Source organism: Centrocercus urophasianus, unplaced genomic scaffold (genome assembly GCF_019232065.1).
Source record: "Centrocercus urophasianus isolate 14NV4802_14NV808 unplaced genomic scaffold, USGS_Curo_1.0 seq_89, whole genome shotgun sequence".
Classification (NCBI taxonomy): domain Eukaryota; kingdom Metazoa; phylum Chordata; class Aves; order Galliformes; family Phasianidae; genus Centrocercus; species Centrocercus urophasianus.
The window spans coordinates 1-23,214 of NW_024885521.1; the positions used below are offsets into that span (position 1 = coordinate 1).

At 42.9% G+C, this 23,214-nt stretch overlaps 1 long non-coding RNA gene across 1 annotated transcript; it reads right to left on the minus strand.

The window, feature by feature from the left end:
• Nucleotides 1-4,476: 4,476 nt before the first annotated feature.
• LOC122171249 lies at nt 4,477-13,987 on the minus strand. The gene is made up of 3 exons (XR_006171939.1): nt 13,902-13,987; nt 13,625-13,709; nt 4,477-5,176 (listed from the first exon to the last, which is right to left on the minus strand). It is a non-coding gene; the product is annotated as an uncharacterized LOC122171249 (long non-coding RNA).
• Nucleotides 13,988-23,214: the final 9,227 nt, after the last annotated feature.

The following is a 23,214-nucleotide window of genomic DNA, read 5'->3' on the forward strand; positions in this document are numbered from 1 at the left end:
CCCCTCGCCTGGATTTTCCTCCACCTCCTCCTCCTCTTCTCTTTTTCGTTCAAGATGCGAGGACACTCGTTTCCATTTCTTGCCCTCCACAGGAGCAACTGGTATTGTTACTGGTGTCTCCTGTGATCGATTAGATTTGACTTGGGGATTTTCCCCTTTGGCTTGAACCTCAGCTCGGAAACTCTCTCTCTCCAGAATGGTATTATATAGGGCACGGTAAGCACAAGCCAAGCCCCATATCAGTTGTACCTCCTTAGATTTATGTAAGCCGCATAGTCCCTGACTCAAATACTGGCTTAGTTTCTCAGGATCCCACAGGTGTTCAAGAGTAAAATCCCATGACACTGCGGGTCCCCATGCTTCTAAGACCTTTCCTAAACCTCTCCATATTCCCTGCCAATCATCATTCTCTAGTTTTGGAGGAGACTCCTTATTACAAATGCGTTGGAGTACATTCAGGTGAATTAATGACACGCACACCAACATGAGTATTAATTCAAGACTCGTAAAACGTTTGACAAACCGAGAAGAAAACCCAGAGACTGGTCTAAACATCGCGTTGTTTGTAAAATGGGGCGATGGAAAGTACAAATATGGAGAGGCATGGCAGGTTGATTATATCACCTAGCCACGATCTCGCAATGGTAAGCATTATGTGCTCACCATGGTGGAGGCAACCACTGGGTGGCTTGAAACATGTGCAGTAACCCATGCTACCACCCAAAACACCATATTGGGACTCGAGAAACAAGTCCTGTGGCGACATGGCACCCCAGAAAGAACTGAGTCAGATAATGGGTCTCATTTCAAAAATTCTCTTGTAAATACTTGGGCCAAAGATCATGGCATCGAGTGGATTTACCATATTCCCTATCATGCACCAGCCTCTGGTAAAATTGATCGATACAATGGGTTGTTAAAAACCATGTTGAATGGAATGGGTGGTGCAACATTTAAGGACTGGGAGAAGCATTTGGGAGAAGCTACCTGGCTGGTCAACACCAGAGGATTGGTCAGTTGAGATGGTCCTACCCAATCCAGTTCCCTACATACTGTAGAGAGTGATAAATTCCCTGTAGTACATGTAAAGAACATGTTGGGAAAAGCAGTTTGGGTCCTTCCAGCTTCCGGAAAAGGCAAACCTCTCTGTGGTACTGTTTTTGCCCAGGGATCTGGTTCCATTTGGTGGGTGATGCAGAAAAACAGGGATGTTCAATGTGTACCTTGTGGTACACATTGTGACACTTGTGACAGTCCAGATGGAGGAGGAGCTCTCTGATTGTCTCTACCTGAATTGCTGGGGGCATATTCTGAGTAGTGTCCCAGACTTCCAGATCAGGGCATAAAATGCCCTGAGGATAACTAATCTGACTATTAAAGGTAGATGTAAAGAAGGCATTATATTGTTATCTTGCATTCCGATATCAGAGTTAGTAAAATAAGTTTTCCTCCATAGATCGTTGCCGCTGGTTTTTTTTTTGTTTTTTCTTTCCTTCAGCCCAGCTCCCATCTCCCTATCCCTTTTCCCTTTTCCTTCCCATTTTGTGGGGCTGGGGTGGAGGGGGGGGATGGGGGCAGGGGCCTACTGCCCCCCAGTCAGGGGCAGAGATTCATCTCATTAACTCTGTGACACAATGTTACAATGCTGGGCAGAAGAAAACAACATTGAATGGTGATTCCATCTGCCACATAATCCAACGGGTCCAGGACTTACTGAACACTGTAACAGTATTCTTAAGGCTGCCCTGAAGACAGACTCAGCCCCTGCAGGGGTGGACTAAGAGACTCAACGAAACCCTGTGGGACCTGAAGGAAAGTCCCAGAGATGGCAGACCCAGTGCCCTGAAGATACTACAAACCTGGGCTTCCCTGTTTAGAATCCAAATTATGGGCACTGATAATTGGGTAAGACCCCAAATTGGCAATGAAAGTAATCTTCTGGTCTCTGCCCCTGAAAGCCTAGAACCTGGTGCCCATGAAATAGAATGGCGTTGGAAGGTACAAGTAGGACCAAAGTGGTGTGGATTACTTGCGCCTTGGAGGAGATTATTGGAGGTTGGGGGATCAGTAGTCCTCCCAGTATAGGTACATGGCCTGCAGACATCGTGGTCAACACTGGTTTTCATCACTAAGGGGACCTTAATCATGTCCCTATGGCAAATCCAGACTTCCCTTTTGGTACGCTATATAGTTATGCAGCTTCACATTTTGGGCCAAAATGTATGGTACAGACAGCCGGGACATGCCCCAGCGCAAGCTGAAGTGTTGACCCACAACAGGAACACAGCCTATATCTTTCTGTGGAGGTTGGACCTACCCCTTCTGGTACCTCTGAAATGTCTGTACTACTCCCCATGAGTCTCTTCAAGTCCACAGGATCAGCAGGAGGATCGACATGGCATATAGATGCTTCAGTGTCACTATTAGATCAGCATGACACCTGGTGATGGACTATATGGGACTGATGGAACGCGAGCCAAACCTTCCCTGGTCCAAGCAACTATGTGCCTCCAGGAGAACCATTAAGTACTGGCCACAAAGGAACACAGACTTCAACCATGAACCAATCATTAGTCCTCTTATATTTTGTCACCTACATCACGATGGGTAATTGTACAAAGTCTAATCATTAATTATCTTATATTTTGTCAATCTACATCACAACAAATTGTACAAAGTGCCGCAGTATAGTGGATCACCATAATGGAAAGGGCTTACCTTCAACCTGCTCAACCATTGGTTCATGCCGTGAAGGGGTAGAGTGTAGTGGAAATGCTAAGTCAAATTTGAACCAGTGATTGAGCATCTGGTGGGAAGGCAGGGCCAACCCAGGGGAGCTCAGGTGCATGCAGTGCACCTGAGTGACCAGAAGGGGTGGAGCCAGGATCCACCCCTTCCAGACCTCATTTAAGGGTTGGCAGTGTAGGCAAGGTTTTTTTTCTTGAGTTCCTTGCTTACTTGAGGCATTCTAAGGGTAATCAGATATATATATTTTTTTTTTCGTGCATCTATAGCTGCTTTATTTGGGTGTATTGTCACTTGTTGCTGTCTAGAACTTTGTTACTACGCTGTTATTGCTATGCTTTCTGTTGCCTTACAGCATTACACTTGGTCCTTCTTGTACTAGGAGCCCGAAGTGGACATAGTAGTCTAGGTTTAGCCTCACTAATGCTAAGTAGAAGGAAAGGATCACCTCTTTTGATCTACTGGTGATGTTTTGTCTAATGCAGCCTATGACACAATAAGCCTTTTTGGCTGCAGGGATACACTGCTGGTTCGCTTTCATCCTGGACTGCTAGGGCTTTTTCTGCAAGTCTGCTTTCCAGATGGGTGCCCCCAGTATGTTGACTGGTGGCTGGGATAGTTCCTCCCAAGGTGCAGGGCTCAGCACTTCCCCTTGTTGAACTTCATGAGGTTCAAGTCAGTCCACCTCTACAACCTGTCCTTGTCCCTCTGTATGGCAGCATGTCTCTCCAAGTCAGCCACTCCCCCCAGTTTCATCTCATCTGATGGTTTACTGAAGGATCACTTTACCCCACTGTCCAGATCATTAATAAAGATGTTACACAACACTGGTGTTATTCCAAAGCAAAAAGACATAAAATGATTATCAAGACCTCTCTGCCCAATTCTACAATGAAAAATTAATTAAGCTATAATATAGGTTTAAAAAAGCATGCTCCCAGGAAGACATTTTACCAGGAAAATTTTTGCCTGAACACTTACATTTAGCTAAGTTGAATTAAAACATCACCAACACGAAATCCACATGCTGAGAACAAACTCTTAAACTCTTCTGTTGAGCATTTTTATTCCCTTAAAAAAATAAAAAAAAAAAATTCAAGATGCCATGAAAAACTTCTGAACTGCACAAAGATCTTAACCAAGCAAACCATAGTAGCACTGTTGATATAGAAAAAGAAATATAGACTTCTAAAATGTTTTTTTGCTTTGAAAGACAATGCTTCTTTTTCCATAAAATAAATTCAAGATACAAAGCTTTATTTATCACATGTGAACAATATAAAGAGAATGCAACACTTCCATATAGTTCTGTTTCTTTTCCCAGTAATAACTTCAAGGAACTTGAGATTGTAAAGAATTTTCCTTCCAACTTAGGATCTGTTGTGGTTTCACTCAGCAGGCAACCCCTTCTCCCCATAGGGTAGAGAAGAGAAGAAAAATTAGTACTCACAAGTTAAGATAAAAACTATTTACAGGGGCTGCTCTTATCCTATTATGCATCTTATTCCAATATGCTGGGGATATGGCAGTAGAGGTTGAACCTTCTCACCAATATTCCATCAAATTTTGTTGCCATGCAACAGATAGCAGCAGGGGGGTATTCTGACAAAATGGCATCTGACATGGAAGTGCATATGAAGGAAAGGTGTGTCACTGAATTCCTCCACGTGGAAAAAATTGCACCTACTGACATTCATTGATGCTTGCTGAACTTTTATGAAGACCAAACAGTAGATGTGAGCTGATATCAATGTTGTTTTTCTCCTAAAGCCAAAACGCAGCATCATACCAGATACTATGAAGTAAAAAATCAACTCTGTCTCAGTTGTAACCAGGACAATATCCACTCCTTATTCCATATAATTTACATCACACTCAGGTCCCACATGCTTATGAGGTTGTTTTGGAAATGAGTCCCGTTATCTGACTCAGTTCTTTCTGGGTCACCATGTCACCATAAGACTTGCTTTTCAAGGCCCAGGATAGCATCCTAGGTAGTGACATGGGATAGCTTTCCAGCCATCTGGTGGTTGCTTCTGCCACTGTAAGTGCATGGTGCTTGCCACGGCAAGTTTGTGGCAATGTTGAGATAATCAACCTGCTAGATATCTATATATTTATATTTCAGCCACTGACCTCCATACCAAATGGGCTTTATCCCTTTGGCTTACTCAATTGCAGCACATTCCACATTCATAGGTAGTGTGTGCAGTAGCGTCCACCCCTCCCTCAATCCCAAGCCCATCTATATGTTGCATCTATTCCTTGAAGGCCTGAGGTGTCACAAACCCACCGAACCAGAAATAATCCATCCTTATGTTGCTAATGCAGACCTATGTGAGCCACTGTTGTGGTTTAAGCCAGCAGGCAGTGAAGTACTATGCAGCCTTTTACTCACTCCTCCCTCACCCAGCAAGATGGAGGAGACAATCTGGGAGAAAAAAAAAAAAAAGTAGAACTTGTAGGTTGAGATGAAAACTATATACTAAGACAGAAAAGGGAGAAATAATAGTAATGATAATAATATATATACATTTACAGAGCAAGTCATGCACAATGCTCACCACCGACCAACCAAAGCCCAGCCAGTCCCTAAGCAGCAGCTACACACCCTGGCCAACTCCCCCAAGTTCTTACACTTTTTTGTATGATGTCATACAGTATGGAACATCACTTAAACCCATTTAGGTCAGTTCTCCTGGTTCCGTCTCCTCCCACCTCTTTCTGCACACCCAGACCCCTCACTGGCAAGAGAGTAAGAGAGGGTGAAGCCCATTTGGCTCTGTGCAGCACTACTCAGCAACAAATAAAACATCTCTATGTTATTAACATTGTTATTCTCCAAAAATAAAAACATAGCATCATACCAGTCACAATGAAGAAAATCAATTCTGTCCCAGCTGAAACCAGGACAACTTCATTCCTAGCAGCTTAATCCACCTGCTGTTTGTTTTGATGTTCTTTGGTGGCATAACTTTTAGGTACATGGGCATCTACATAACGTGCTTTTATAACCACATTGTCTACCCAGGCATCAATATCTTTCCACAATGCAGCAGTCCAGATGGATTTGCCTCTGTGCTGCCAGCTGTTCTACTCCCATTGCTGTAACCACACTCATAGGTCATTTGACACCATATAAGAGCCAGTATAGAAGAAGAGTACTGGCCACTTCTCTTGCTCAGCAATGTCTAAAGTCAGCTGGATGGCCTTCACTTTTGCAAATTGGCTCAATTCACTTTTTCCTTCAGCAGTTTCTGCAACTTGTCATATATGGCTCCATACAGCAGTCTTTTACTTCTGACACTTTCCCGTACTACAATAGGACCTATCATTGAATGAGGCATATTGCTTCTCACTTTCTGATAGTTCATTATACAGTGGAACCTCTTTAGCACACCTTCAGGTCACTCTATAGAAATTTCAAGATGCCTTAGTGACTGGGATTTGCTTTTCAAGCTTGTTGTGTGATCAGTGCAAGCCACTTACTCCACATAGCATCAGTTACTTGCTGTGTGGAGGGGATCCTCCCTTTGAACATCCAGCCCAGCACAAGCAGTTAGGGCATCAAGAGGAGCCATGTTTCAGTACCAACCACTTCTGATGCAGCTTTGAACCCCTTCATATACAGACAATACTTCTTTTTCAATTGGAGTACAGCAGGCCTCGGATCCTCTGTATCCCTTGAAAGATCCTTGACAGGCCCCATAAGTGAAAGTAAAAAGGCAAGAAGGCTTCACAGTGACAGAATAAGGGGGGTGAAGGGGAATAGTTAGAGATAGTTTACAGAAGCAAGAATGTAGAGCTTGTTAGAAAATAAGGGATGGCAGACACTGTGTCTGGGATAGTAAGAGGGATGAAGGCCGAAAAGATAAGGGTTTGAGAACAGCCCGAGGACATTTGGCAGGGAGGCAGGTTTGACTCGGTCCCGGGAACTCTCTCTCTCTCATCTTGTCTGATTTATTAATCTCAATTTCAATTAAATTGTATTATATTGTGTTATCTTGTATTCCGATATTATAGTAAAATAAGTTTTCCTCCATAGATTGTTGCCGCTGTTCTTTTCCTCCCTTCCTTCCTTCCTTCCTTCCTATTTTTGTGGGACTGGGGTAGGGGGGAAGGCAGAGGCCTGTTGCCCCTGTCACAGATGTAGATTGATCTAGTCAACTCCGTGACAGTACCACAAGGGAATTTGATGTTGAGGGAGTGTAGTCAGTAATTTCATGTATATATATGTGTGTATGCATGTGTTTAATGCTTGTTCATTATCATTTCACAGAATCACAGAATTGTAGGGGTTGGAAGGGACCTCCAGAGATCATCGAGTCCAACCCCCCCACATTAACAACCCAGAGCTCCCTATTGCCTTCCTGATATCAGCCTATCTCATTTGAGGGTGGCACCTCACTGGTTTGGAGATAACTCTACCAAAGTCTTTGCACAAAGAGCAGTAGCTTATTGGAGGTTTCTTGTGTACGCTAAGCTAGAATAGCATGTTTAAGATAGCACATCAGACTACTCATAGATTGAGCAAAGGAGAATCAGCACCATAAAACTTGATCATATCAACAAGTCCCTTTTACTAAAAATGCATATCCTTTAAGATATGATCCAAAATAAGGCAGCATGGTCATAAAATTCACAGAAAGAAAGCATTTGGTGTTTTTGCACCATGATATAGGTAAAATTATGATTACTTTTGTTCCTCATACATTTTATGAGTTCAGCATGCATAACTCAACCAAAGGCAAATAATTTTTCTTGTTTGTCTAGTAGTGCATTTTCACTTCAGAATAAGCCATAACTCTTACTCAGTGTTGTCCACCACTGTACATATGTTTAGTGATACTTTAAGCTTGAACTAGTAGACCTGTGTGGATTACATCCCAAAGGTCTCAAACAGAATGCATTTTTAATCAACATCTGGTTGAAGAAGTAACTGAGCTAGACACTGATGAGACAGAAGCACTAGCAGATGCAAAAAAAAAAAAGAAATGAAAAAAAAAACAAACAACCGAACACCTCCATCCCTAAACAATTCTCAACACCAAAGATCTCCATCCACAGTATTTCACCTTCCTTTGCTGCTCCTCAGTCTTGAATACCCTTTTGCCCAGGGAGGTGGTAGAGCCACCGACCCCGGAGGTGTTCAAGGAACATTCAGACATTGTGTTAAGGGACATGGTTAAGTGAGAACTATTGGTGATAGGTGGATGGTTGGACTGGATGATCTTGTAGGTCTTTTCCAACCTTGGTGATTCTATGATTCTAACATCGTGCATAGCACCTGAATGCCAGACTAGCAATAACTGCAAGAATTCAATTCCACTTAGCTGCCTACAACACTACATCTTAACCTAAACTCATAGGCACTGTTGATGACTCAAGATAAATCATTTCACATTACTGTCTTGTTGAGATATTTGCTCAAGGTTGAAGTTCTGCTTTAAGTTCCAGATGTCCTGTTTACCTATGAAAAGCATTCTGGATGACAAAAATATACTTCATAACTTCAAGACATTCACAAATAAGAACAACAAGAACAGACATCCTTTAGATAGACTATAAATAGAAGCCAGTGCAAAGTTGTAACGCTATAATGGGATGGAAAGCACAGTGCTAGTAGCAGAGTGGCAAATCCATTGGCTGCAGCAAATGAGAACAAGTCCAAATGCAGCAGCTGTAGACACAGAAACAAAGGAAAAAGGCTGTTTAGCTACGGAAGGCCTCTGGTAGGCAGGGATCTTCAGAGAGGTACCCTCACCTCTAGGCATCTATACCAGGCATCTTAAGGAATGGGATATTTCCCTTCCTAAACAGGACCCTTCTCTGGTGGAGCGACCATTGTCTCTTCTGGCACATCACTGATATGTCACTTGGCCTAGGATCTTCTGGAGTACTTCTTTCAGTGGTGACGAAGACAGACTACTCCTCTGACTGAGATAGGTAACCCACCATGCCTCTGTCTGCTTGGGCCACCCATGACTCAGGAAGGTGCGTCAGATCTTTCACCCACCCCTGAATTAGCAAGGCTGTCTTAACTATGACTTCAGATGTTTGGGTTATTGGCTCTACCGCCCATAATGCAGAATAGGCAGCCAATAATTGTTTTTCAGTCATACTATACCTCTCTTCTGCTTCATGCCAGACCTGAGACCAGAACCCAACTAGGGTTTGAACAGAATTTTGGTGCTGCCATAGGCCCCAGCCAAACCCATCCTGAGTTACATGGACATCGAGTTTGGCTGGAAGGGTGGGATTGAATATGCCCAGTGCCTGGGTCTGTTTAACAGCTAGTTTTGTTTGCTGGAAGGCCTCCTGTTCTCCCCCAGTCCCATTTTTGGCTTTTTTTTTTGTGAGCCAATACAAACACCCCAGCAGCTGCACTAAGTGGGGGATAAAGGAATGCCAGTATCCCAATATACCCAAAAAGTCTTGCAGCTGCCTTGGCATGGTAGTAACCAGGTGCACATGAACCTTGTCTATTATTGCACTAGGTAGTACTTCGGTCTTTCCTGACCAAACTACACCCAGGAATTTCACTGACAAGCCTGGACAATAGGCTGGTGAATGCAAGTACCCTTGCAGCAGGACCTGAGAAGTCTACTGCCTGCATCCCCACGTAAATGCAAACTGATCTTGTGATTCTTAATGAATGGAAATACTGAAGAATGCATTTGCCAAGTTTAGGACACAATGGTAGGTTTCTATCTTCCTACTCAATGTGTCCATCAGGAAGTCAATATTGGGTACAGCTGCATGAATGGGCAGCATGACCATCTCCAAGTGTCAATCTCCAAGTGCCATCTGACTTACATACTGGCCATATAGGGGAATTTTATGGGCTTTGTGCAGGTCTTATGATCCCTACATTTTTTTGTTCCTGCACTGTTCTGGGGATTTCCTCTTGCCCCTCCCCCCATGAGTCTATACTGTTTAGTATTAAGTAATCCAGCACAGATTTGGCAAGCGAATAGGCTCATGCTTCATATGGCCTCTTAGTATTGCCTGCACCATCCGGATACTAATACATCTCACTCTCAGTCTGAACTTTCCTACAGTTGTCTGGAGAGTCAGACCCCATAGCGTATCTGTGCCCAATATATACTCCAGGACTGGGGCAATTGACACCTTATACTCCCAGGGTGGGAGACGCCCAACTTCAACCATGTCTAGGTCACAGGAATGGTCTGTGCCCCAAACTCACCAATCATCACTCCACCTCCCTGGAATTTGGTCAGATCACTGTAAAGAAATGACATTTCTGCACTTGTGTCAACTAGTGCCATAACCAGCAATTTGTTCTTTTGGGACCAAAAAATCATCCATTCAATATAGGGCCTCCAGTCCTGACTGGGGGCCCTAGGTGCAGGGCAGCTGGTATCCCCTGTCACGCAAGTAACTGCACAAGTGCAAGAGTTTTTCCTTTCATTGGGAAATAAGAAATCTTCCAAGTTCCACATTCATTCTCACCTCTAATTATTGGGGATATTTTGAAACTTCTCACTTTCTTCCAACTGCCTTTATAGCTGGAGAACATGATTGGGCTGGCAATCAATTTTTGCAAATTGAACCCCAGCTCAGATTAAGTCATTAAACATCTGGTTTCGGGACACCTATGTGGGTTCCGATTGAGGAGTCCATGGGGCAGGTCTCTTAGTTTTAGCTATGGGGAGGACCTCTGCCTCTTCCAATGTTAGGAAGATTGCACCTGGTCTGAAGGCACTGTTTCCCCCAGATCAGCCACCAATTGGGCAGCTTGTTGGATTATGGCCTCTGAGGCTGCTGAGGCATTCAGTATGGGCACCACTGTGCCATACTGATGGAGAGGGGCTTGTTGTAGTATGAAGTCCCTCATTCGTGCCAAAAACTTAACCAGGACCGCATTCTCAAATGCATCATCATAAATGGCCTCCTTCATTCCCAGTTCTCTAATATAATTCTGGAGTTCTTCCATTGATGTCCATAAACCATTATTTATTACTACATCACTTTTGTTCAGCTATGTGATTCTACATGCCATCATTACCCACTGAATTAGAAAATGATTCTTGTCACTATGTATTACTGTCACATACAGCCTCTGTCTGAGGGCTGGATGTGTTGTAATAGATGCCAGTTTGGAAATCTCGGACCCATTAATTATAACACTTTCAGCTGTCATGTCCCATAATCTCAAGAGCCAGGCTGGTATGCTCTCTTGGAGTCTTGGTTTAAATCGCTGTAACAGATCCATGAGTTCAGCAGCTGTGTACAGGCACACCCTTACATATAGTGTGGTATGGGCAGGGGCCACTCTTCAGGTGCCAACCCTGCTGGCCTATCCTGGATTTTCTTGACTTGAGTTATTACCAGTCTTATTTCTAGAGGATCTGAGGTTCCCAGATCCTCTAGTTGGATTTCAGTCTGTTTGGCTTTCTTTTTGTTCTTAGATTCAACTAGGATGCAAGGATCCTGCTGATCTAAATTCTTTTCCCCTTCTAATGATATAGGTCTTAATTTCAAAGGGAAGGTTCTATTTGAAGGCAAGGCAGTTTGTCCCATCTAAGATGTCTTCCAATTGTCTAATATGAAAATGAGCTCTTAAAAGCCCATCTTTTAATTCTTCCTCATAGGAAAGATAATGCATTAATAGTAGCAGTGGCCATGCTACAGCAATGCCACTACTATTTCCTCAGTTGTCAAAAAATGTTGGCCTAATTTATTTATGAAGTCAGCCATTTTTGAAGAGGATTTAATAATGGGACCATTGTCCCTTATAGGTCCTCATTCTTCAATAATTCATGCAGAACTTAGCCATGGGGAACCCAGGAATCCCAGAGTTTCCCCCAGGAGTTCCTCTTTCAGTTAATTAGTGGTCCCAGTGACCATCCAACACACCATTTTTTTTTTAGATAATCCATCCTAATTAAGCATTTGGCTGGCTCGCCAAGTGTAACACTATAATGTGATGGAAAGTACAGCAATAAAAGCAGGGTGTGAAAGCCTTTGGCTACAGCAAATGAGAACAAACCCAAATGCAACAGCCGTAGACACAGAAACAAACAAGAAAGGCAACTCACCTTTGGCAGGCCTCAGGTAGGCAGGGATCTCCAGAGAGTGATCTCTCTCATCTCCACTGCCAACCCTTAAATGAGGTCTGGGAAGGGATGGATCCTGGCTCCACTCCTTCCAGTCACTCAGGTGCACTGCATGCACCTGAGCTTCCCTGGGTTGTCTCTGCCTTCCCACCAGGTGCTCAGTCACTGGTTCAGGCTATGACTTAGGCATTTCCTCTACAAAACATTTCTGGAGATTTCCCATCTTGCACCCTGTACAGGATAAAGCAATATCTCCTCTCTAAACACTTAGATTTTTGAATGTTCTTCAGGAGATTTAACACTGACAACTTGCCTCAGTTTTATAGTTTTTCCACATGACATCATACGATTTGGAACATCCCTTTGGCCAGTTTAGGTCAGCTATCCTGGTTCTGCCCCCTCCCAGTTTCTTGTACACCCCCAGACCCCTCACTGGCAGGACAGCATGAAGAGCTGAAAAGCTGAAACATCCTTGGCTCTGTACAGTGCTGCTCAGCAACAACTGAAATATCGGTGCCTTATCAACACACTTATTCTCCTAAAGCCAGAACATAGTATCATACCAGACACTATGAAGGAAATCAACTCTATCTCAGCTGAAACCAGGATACTTATTCAACACTTAGAGTAAATTACAATGAATTTTCTATCTCCATGAAAGAATAGATGCACAGTTTTGAGAGTCATTACAAGACCTCCATAAAACCACTTTCCTCAAACTACATCAGGTAAACAAGTTTGATTAGCTAGTTAACAGCAGCACAAATTTGCATTTGTCTGTAAATAAGCTTTCATATATTTGCTTTATTCTTCTGTTTTTCTTATAAACCAAGACTTTGGAGTCAAGGAAGGTCTTTATTACAGATTCATGAAACAAATAACATGGATTCATATTTAGGGTTCATTGTGGTAACCCAATACAAATAAAAAATGTGTTTCTCATTTTAACTTTTTTTTTTTTTTTTTGCCAAATTGAGTAAGTTGATTTCAAAGATAATAGATGCTAACAACTATCATGTTATTACTATTTAAACCTTCTGATACACAAAAAAAAACCCAACCATGATTTAAGTGAATATGTCTATACAAGATGTATCATTTCAGATTCCTGAGCTGCACTGTAAGACCCTGCCCCTGGTCTTAGGTATCCAAGTAAAGACATCTGTTTAAAAGGTGCTTGGACCTGAAAATGCCTTCTATTTTCTTAGACAGAGCATTCATTGTAACATTGCTTCAGCTGAATGAGACAGTCCCTTGTATTTTCTGGAGCTTCAGCTCCTCCCTCATCCACCCAGTCTCCAATAGGTTGGGCTAGTATAATTTTAACCAACATTAAAAAAGATTTTGTCCTCCCACACTGACAGAGGTGGAGGCAACAACTTGGGAAGCAAGCCCTGCCTTCCCTGAAGCTGAAGAAAGGCCCAGGGTGACAGACGATAACTCACTGGTATTGTTGACTATAAGCGACTATTTTAATTTAAGGGTTTGGGGACTCCATAAAACCGTTGATTCCCTTCCACTTCCATGGTGCTCAGCTCCACCTCCCCACCCTCACACCATGGGGATGCAGTAAGGTTCATACCAACCGAATAAGAAAACCCGCAGGTGAGGCAAATGAGAAGGAAGGTCCCCGGCATGGCCACCCCAGAGGAGCAGGGCACAGAGGAGGCCCCGACTCAGGAACAGCGCTAGGCACTCAGCCCCCTAGGGCGGGGAGGTTCCATTCGGGGACAAGGCACCAAAGGCACAGTAGGGAGAGTAGGCTCAGAATCGGGGCAGAGAGGGGTAGCAGCGGTTACCTATATTGAGCAGCAGCCCCGCTATGGGTGAATCCAAAGTAGTTGCCGGTAGCCATTTTAGCATCTTCTCCCAGGCGGCTGGGTACTGTAGCGATGATATTCCAGAGGCAGCGGCAGCAGCAATTGGGACCGTGACAGAAGGCCCAGCAGGAAGAAGTGGGGAGAAGAAAAGAAGGGGAACAGAAAGAACGCGCGAGAGTCAGGTCAGACGTGACACCTCAGAACCCTCACAGCCGTCCACCCCACCCACAGACGGACCCCAAGCGCTGTTACTTACCATAGGTAAATGAAACTACTGGGCATATAGGAATCATGAGTCCGAGCTAGCGGCGGAGATGAAGGAGGCGGAGGCACTGTCTGAACTCTGAACTCTGAACTCCTCCCTTCCTCTTCCTCTTCCTCCTCCCCTCCCCTCCCCTCCGCCGCGCAGCGCTAACTCGCTCCCCTTCCCTCCCCCCCCACCTACCTACAGCAGAGTGCGACCAAACCGGCACTGATATACAAGCATAAAATGTCAGAGAAACCGCTGGGAGCGGTAGGCCGGCCCGTAGCTGCACTACCTTCCCATGCCCCCAAATGAACGTGTTTGGTATCGTGGGAGCCGCTGCCGCATTGAGCGGATAGAGCGGGTGCGCATGCGCCGGGTGCTTTTTGGAGCTGCATTCTTCCACCATCTCGAGGTCTAGGTGTGAGGGAGTACTGCATGTACCACTTTCCTGGCTCATTCCTCCTTCCGTTATTTCATGGTTTGTACCCATAATTGCACCACAGCCATACTTGTGAAGTTACATGGTAAATACAGGGCTGATTCTCATTCTTGCCTACATTAGCACAACACACTGTAGTTGGTAACACAAGTAGCAAAAGTCTGGGTGAAAGGGATCACCACCACCCTTGCCCTGTACCAACATTTGTCCCTATGTGTGTACTGGACACATCAGTATTGACTGGCTTTCCCACCTAAGCATGTTATCAGCTGAAGCCTGACATGCAGAGCAAGTACCTCATTACCATTTGTGCAAGGCCATGCAGCCAAAAGGCAGAACGTGCACAGAGCTCACAGCGAGACCAGGACTTGTTTAATTTGCAGCAAGTTTTAGATTCATCTGGGCCTGAGGGCACACCACCACAATCACACAAATGAAGAACAAGGTAAAAAAACAAAAAAAACAAAAAAACAATGTGCGTATCTAGTCTGACCTGTCCCCAAGGTGCCACAGCAGGTGCATGTCCACAGAATTGTGCAATAGTTCCCATATGCTTACTGTACACACAAGGTAAAGACTCACACATACAGGATCCACTTATCTGACACTTATAGGGAGCAATGGTCCATCAGATTGCTCCTAAAAATTGCTGGGCACCATATTGTAGGCCATGCACCCACCCCCTGGTGACCAAATGTACACTGCAGTTTTGTGCTTCATGTGTTTCACCTTCAGGCAGTCTTTCCCTCTGAACTATGGATGCTTCTCAAAACTCTGAATGCAGCAAAATTTAAATACTTCTCATTTGTGTGCTTTGCACTATGACATGCAGTTTTCATAAACTGATTGAAGCTCATAAAACACTCATGGATTAATTCAGAAGTGATCGTTTCATAGTTAGTTGTTTTCCATAAGCCCCACCTATTCAAAACGTCCTTGTGATCTCCTACTGTTCTCACAAAGCCACAGGTTTCCCTTATCCCAAAGTACAAGCAGTCTTCTTAGGCAGTAAAGCTTTAGAAATATTTCTGTTCATAAAACAAATGACAAAAGGAAAATAATTTATCATCTGAAATTTACATTATTGCAGCTTCTTTTTATTTTGCAAGATATTTAATAGCATTATGAAACAGGGAATTTACAAGAGTTAGTTAAAAGTGCACACCTCTAATTTTTGGTATTAACTTCCTGTTTTTCTGTTATTAAACTAAAAAAAAGCCATACTGAGAGCCTTTTTACCTCACTTCATAGTGAGAACTATGCAGACCTCATGCGTCCCCTTCTAGAGAACTCATTCCCTGTCTCGCTCCAATTTATAGGAGGGAGAGGAGGTTCTTTGATATGTGTATACCCGGCGTGAGATTAAGAAACAACGGTTCAAATGTTGGTCTGACCAGTTTATTACAAATCTTAATCAGGGAGATGAAAAAAGGGAGGATGGACACTATTACGAACTAGAGTAATGGGGAAGGGAAGGAGGACAATAGAAAAGACAGGAAAGAAGAAACAAGGAGTCTTCATAGGAAGCAAGAGGGACATAGTCACCACCATGGATCCAGCGTGGTCAGTCATTGATCTTCAGTAGTGCTGGGTCGTCGGGCATTGTTGTTCTGTTGACAACGACAGTGACCACAGCAATGATGGCAACTTCTCAATGGTGTTGGAAATATCCAAATAATTTTGTCAGGACGGTATCACTAATAAAAGCAGATTTTATTCATGATTGCAATGGCGGGCATCCCGCAAGCAGGAGCACCCTTAAGGACACAATGACAGCTTTTTGTATCTTGTTTCCCCCTTTGCCTATCCCCCTCCCCTGTTTCCCCATTAGCTGGGTACTCCAGGTTCACAATCTTATCGAAGTTTACATTTGTTAATTGGTGTGTTATCTGGTATCAGCCAGTAGGCATCCTGTTGTTTCCAAGATGTCTCAGTGCTCTTCTTGTCGTACTGATATGGTGATTTTCCTCAAAGTTTTCATTAAACAGAGAGCACCAGGGGCTGGGGGTGATGCCAGGCCTTCCCGATGTCTCTTCAGGCGCTTCCTTGGGCATGCCATGACTTGTTCTCTGGTTTGATCAATCTCGTGCAGGATATTTTTGCAATGTGTATGACAAAATATACATATATACACCTTCATACTGAGAGTGCATTCCTGGGTGTAGGAATGGAATGTTGTTTCTGCATTAGATATTAAAAAGGGGGAATTGATCTGAAGAAGTAGAGCACAATGTATTTGTATTTTGTAACTTGTCCTTAGAAATAGCTGATGTGAAAAAGTAGAAATACCATATATGTTAGTAACATACTTTAGAAATATAGTTGCTGAATTGTGTGATTAATTCTTGCTTGCAAAACTGCAATAGTTTTTAAATGTTCCAAATAGTATAGGTATAGTATTATGGACTAGAAAGCATATTGTAGGGCTATTGTGTTTGGATAAGAGACCCTCAGCAAAAGAAAAACAGATTTAGCAAACATCAAAGAAGCCAGGGCCTCTAAACAAGGCTGAATTGCCTCGCTCTGTGGCTAGGTTGGGATGCAACAGGCAGGCATCAAGATACTACTGCCTATCCTCCTTCCAAGCTTATCTCTATGCAAAGATGAGCAGATGTCCAGAAACAATGACCAAGTGTTGCATGAGCAAGTGTGAGAAGTTAACTAATTAGCGATATATGCTTAGCTAGCAAAAAATTACGTTTAGCCAGTATCCGTATATTCAGTTGAGCGTAGGGAAGATTGTGAACCTGAAGTACTCAGCCAATGAGGAACCAGGGGAGAAAGAGATAAGTCTTAAGTAATAGGGGATAAAAGATGTAATGCTGTTTTCTGCATGCTCTCCTGCTTGCAGGATTGCAATTGCGAATAAAATCTGCTTAATCAGAGATACCGTCCGGATAAATTATTTGGATATTCCCAACACTGGGGAAAGTTCGTCTAGAGGATAAGTGATGCAAACTATCAGAACTATGGCAGCGGAGACCATGAAATAAAAAAATATTATCTAATTCTAATGCAGAAACAACATTTGAGTCCCACAATTCCCCCCTTTTCTTTTTTTCCATACGTTGTTGATTTCTGCAATTCTTTTTTAAGGTTCACTTTCATAGACATCTCCCTCTTGTTCACTTTATTTCCTATCTTCTCTAATACCAGCATTTTATCCTAATATGGTGGTGGTTCCATTGGTGTTTGCTTCAAATAGTGCTGTCTCGATCAATCGCTGTACCAGTCCCCTCACACAGGGGATAACACAGCAACCAATGGCCATCGGGGCTCCTGCTACTACTATCAAAGAAGTAAAAGTGGATACAATCACCCCCTTTCCATTTACCAAACCAGGACTCCAACCATCCAGTGATAGAAGTATCTATTCCTGATTTTCCTGCCAGTTCATTGGCAAGGGTGGTAAGCCCTTGCAATGCCTTAGTTGTCATCCGGAGCTGTGTTATTGGGATGAAGGTGCAACAACGGGTACCCAGCATTACACTTACACCCCCTTTTCAGCTTGAATCATATCTTAGGCGATTATATTTTCCCAGGCCATCCTACTTGCAGCGTCTAACTGTTCCACAATTCCCTTTATTGCAATCTTTGTATAATTTGTAAATCTCCATTGATTATAACAGATGTAGTTAATCCAATCTACATTCTTGTTGATCATCACTCACCAGGACAGTGACTCAAACCCTGCAACAGTTCGATTTCTTGCCTTAAAATCATCAGGGACAAGAAGTGGAGAGTTTAAATCCTTAGCTTGCCCACATACCAAACCATTACTGATATTAGTATACTTTGCAATGATGTTTTTCACAAGAGATATATAAGTATTTACATCAAACACTGCACTTATCAAATTAACATTTCTAACAATTACAAGAGCCTATATTACTGCCTTTGGATTCACAATGTCAAAGGTCCAGCTGACTTTGGTTCCCATTGTGTTTGAGGGACCTTCTTAACTCTAGTATTATGTATCCACAATGCTTGTTCTTTAATTTTTACTGTTGTGTGAGACATCAGCAGCACCTGGAACAGACCTACCCACCTTGGTTCCAGGGGCGAATCTGAAAGAGATCTAGTATATACATACAATCTGATCAAATATTATGTATCGAGCCATCAAGGCCTTGGGCTCTAGTTCCTAGAACCAGTTTCTCTATTTCCCAAAGCTACTCCTGTAGACTTATCACATACTCAATATTTCACTCCCTACCCGGGTAGAGATCCCCGTTTGTACAACATAAGGCCTTTTGTACAGTATTTTGAAAGGACTTAACCCCTCTTTGGCTCTAGGTTTCGTTCCAGTCCTCAGGAGAGCCAAAGGCCACGACTGTGACCAGGATAGTCCAGCTTCCTGGCCCAGTTTTACAACCTGTGATTTAATTAGGTGGTTTATCTTTTCCTCCAGACCACTTGCCTGTGGTCTGTGCGGTATGTGCAATTGCCAGTTTATTCCCAATGCTTGCTGACCTGTTGGACAATCTCTGCAATAAAGTGAGTTCCCTGGTTGAAGGGTATTGTTGCAGGAGATTATTCCAAGGTTTGGGTGTCCTGCAACAATACCTTGGTTATTTCTTTGGCTTTATTGATCCTGCTTCTGGCCATCCTGAAAGGGTATTGGTTAGAAGCAGCATATACCGAAACCCTCCTTTCTCCTGGCAGTTCTGAAAAAATCAATTTGCAATTGTTGACCTGGAAGGTTCCCCTTCCCAACAAGCCCCACTTGTACCCTGTTCCTGGTACTAGGATTGTACAGTTACTTTCTGGTGTCTGTACCCCCCCAAATGTTTTGTTATGCTCCTTAGAACCAAATTCTATAAAATACTCAAGGGCACAAGAATGTGCCCATCTGGGTATGCACCCATCTGTCAGCTTGCTCTCTTCCCTTCTAAATCATTAATTAGAAACCTATCCTCTCTAGAATACCTTATAGGTCCTGAATAAGGTTCAGATATTTTAAGTTTACCATCTGGAATTAAAGCCAGTTCACCAATTTCTTTTCCTTCAGCTGCCTGTTTTGCCACCTGATCCACCATCATATTCCCAGTTTCCTGTACAGTGTCACTCTTCTGATGTCCTTTACAATGTATAACAGCCACGCTGCTCTTCGGTAGATTTGCATCATGCTGAATTTGTTTTCCTTGTGTGTAAGCAACCCTCGCTCTTTCCAGATGGCACCATGGGTGGGTACCACCCCAAAAGCATATTTAGCATCTGTCCATATATTTAAGGTTCTTGTCAAGGCAGTTATTTCAGCCTTCTGAGTGGAAGTCCCCACAGGTAATGGTTTTGCTTCAATTACCTTGTCAGTAGCAGTTACTGCATGTCCTGCCTTACGGTTTCCTTGTCTTCACAAAACTGCTTCAGTTGATGAATCCAGGACTCCTCAGCATCGTCCAACGGTTCCTCCTGTAGGTCTGACCAACTGGCACAGACAGCCTCCATGCAGTCACACACTGCTGGCTTGGAGGCAGCTCTGCGTTGGTGTTCTGGGTGTTCAGCAAGTTGCTTCCTTCTCTTTGATCAGTTGTGCTTTCTGTTGAGAAACTTGATAGCCATTAAATCAAGAAATTCAGCAAGCTCACAGTCCATTGTACACAGTCCTCCTTTGTTACTGTAGCATCCACAGACTGCAGTAAAGTTCCACTGTGAGATGGAGGAATCCAATCCTCAGGCTCACGAGTTGACCAGTTCTCAAAAATCATTGGGCTGTTCTCACAACCCTGGGTAACACTGTGCAGGTTAACTGAATTTTATTTATTTATTTTTTTCCTTCTCCCCATATTGGAGTTTTCCTATTCAAAAGCAAATAATTTCAGACTTTCTTTGGCAAAACCAGGCAGAAAAAGGGGTACTTCAAATCCAGAATGTCAAACACCACCTACTTATTCCTTAACTTGGTTAATAAAGTGCATGGATTTACCACCATGGGTTGCATATCTTCAACAATTCTATTAATTGCCCTCAAATCTTGTACCAAACTATAGCTCTTGCCATCCAATTTTTCATTTGCAAGATTGGGGTGTTGTATTTGGATTCCTATCCAATTAGTAATCCAAAATTCAAGAAGTTATTTATTATTTCTTTTATTCTCCTACAATCTTGTATCCTCAAAGGGCATTGCTTTACCCTGGTTGGGCTGGCTCCCATCTTTAACTTAACTTTCATTGGGCTGCATTTTTGGCTCTGCCAGGCACCCCTGATGCCTGCAATCCTGTGTATACCCAATGTAGGATTTATGTAACTTCTGGGAGTACAACATTGCTTTTCCCAGTTTGTGTTAAAGCCAGACTTAAAATTTTCAGTCAATTGCTCTTGCTTGACACTTAGTTCCAATTTTCTCTACTGAATTTAATCTCTACATTCAACTGTTCTAATATGTCATGTCCAAGTAATGGTTTTGGAGAACCTGGCATGTACAAGAATGTATATATTCCTACTTGTTCTCCTAGCCTGTATTTAATTGGTCCCCAAAAAGTAAACTTCTCTTGCCAGTAGCTCCTGCAACTATTACAAAAATCATCTACGGGTAATAATTCTTGATGTAGCACAGAGTAAGAGCACCCGTATCAGAAAATAAACCTCTTTACCCTGCTTCCCTAGCTGCTTTCGGTCCTGTGGTGGTGGAACTCTCCCTGAGCCCTTCCAGGCTCCCTCTTACCTCTTCCATGAGGGAATCTCTGGGTCCTCAGGCCCTGTTCTAGTGCAGCAACACTGACATCTGCTATTGTTCTTCCCAATTTCCTTACTTGCCTGCTTACTCTGTTTCACAATCAATTTTTCCAGATCCCTCACCTCTCTTCTCAGTAAGGACATCCCTGTTACACCTTGCTCAACTTTGCCTTCCTCACCCTGTGTTTTTCCCAAACCCTTTTCACTTTCCAGACTTTCATCATTACAGAAATTACTAACATTATATTTCAGTTTCACCCCCTCCCCTCCCCAGGCTTCCAGTGCTTACACTGGGATATCGGGTTTCCCCAGCTCTCTGCAGATGATGGCTCTTATCACTTTCAGTGTCCCTGTCCCATCCCCATTCGCAAGTAATACACCCTTTACAGTTACAGCCCGAGGCTCTGGCCCACAGCTCTCTCTCTCACTCCAAGTTGTTCTTACAAGCCGCAGTGGGGGGGTAGTGCAGGGGATGTGTTCTCGTGCCGACCCAAACTCTAATATCCCAAACTCAGTTTTCTTTAACCCTTTTGCAGTTGTTTTTTTTTTTTTTTTTTTTTTTTTTTCCCAACAATTCCACTATTTGTACCCTCAATTACATTTCCATGTACCATTAACAATTGCATTTCCATATACCATGAACAACTGCACTTCCATGTAGCACCAAGACAGTTTCTCCCACTCCCTTCAAAATCCAAAAATCAAACAATGCAATTCTTCAACTTCCACAAACACCCAGCACTTGGTCTCACGATTAGGGTACTCAGTTATAAAACTGGTCCCAATACTCCATTTATGTTCCTGGTTTCTTATTCAATATTCCCCCTGGCTCACCAGCAATGTTTCTCCAGTGAGCCAAAATACAACCCAGGGGGTCTTCTCGTATCACTTTAGACACCCCTTGTTCCATAACAACCTCTTAGGTAGCACTTTCACGACATAAGCATTTAACAATCACAAAGACAGTGACAATATAATCAGTACAATTTATCCTCAGGATCCTTCCTCTCTCTGCCTCCCTCTGGGGCCCAAACTTCCCTCTATACTCCTTTCCTACACTTGCATAGCTGCCCACCTAATCACACCTCTTTCTTCTCCAATAAACAACATACCATTGTTGGAAATATCAAAATAATTTTCTAGGACGGTATCTCTGATAAAGCAGATTTTATTCGCAACTGCAGTGGCGGGCCTCCTGCAAGCAGGAGAGCACCCAGAAAAACAGAGTTAAATCTTTTATTCCCTATTCCCTGACGCTTATCTCTTTCTCCCCTAGTTCCTCATTGGCTGAGTACTTTAGGTTCACAATTTTCTCGACGCTTCACTAAACATGGAAACACTGGACAAACATAATTTTTTGCTGCATAAGCGTAAATCTGTAGTTAATTAATTAACTCATTCCACACCTGATCATTATTTTGCGGATATCTGCTTATCCTTTCCACAGAGATAAGCTCGCGAAAAAGACAGGGGAGTATCTTGGTGCCTGCCTGTCACGTCCCAACCTTCTCACGGAGTGAGACAGTTTAGCCTTGTGTAGAGGCCCTGATTTCTTTCATGTTTACTAAATCTGTTCTTCTTTTGCTGGGAGTTTCTTATCCTAACAGAACAACTCTACTATATGTTTTCTAATCCCTAACAGTATACTCGCATTGTTTGGAACATTTAACAACTATTACAGTTTTGCAAGAAAGAATTAATCACATAATTCAGTAATAATGTTTCTAAAACATGCCGCTAACATATATAGTATTTTACTTCTTAGATCAACTATTTCTAAGGATAAGTTACAGAATACAAATGCATTATGTTCTACTTCTTCAAATCAACTGCTCTTTTTAATATCAAATGCAGAAACAATATTCCATTCCCACACCATGATAAACATCATTTCCATCCATGAGTAGAAATTAGGCCCTAGAAATTGATCTAATTGTTCTGTTACTCTTATAGGATCCTCAGTTAAGGAATTTATTTCATTCTTCAAACTCCTAACTTTTCTGCTAGTAAAAACAGCAGGCATTAGCATACCCTATTTCCCTTTGACCTAAGGAGACTTCCCTAAGAGGATAAAATGAAGTATTAGTAAGGTTAGTGTTAGAGAAAGGAAAACTCCAGGTCCCGTTTACATTGCTCCAATTCCCTCAGTAATCGAGAGTGCATCCTCTCTCCAGGACCCTGCACAGGATCAGCAGCATGGCCACTCCC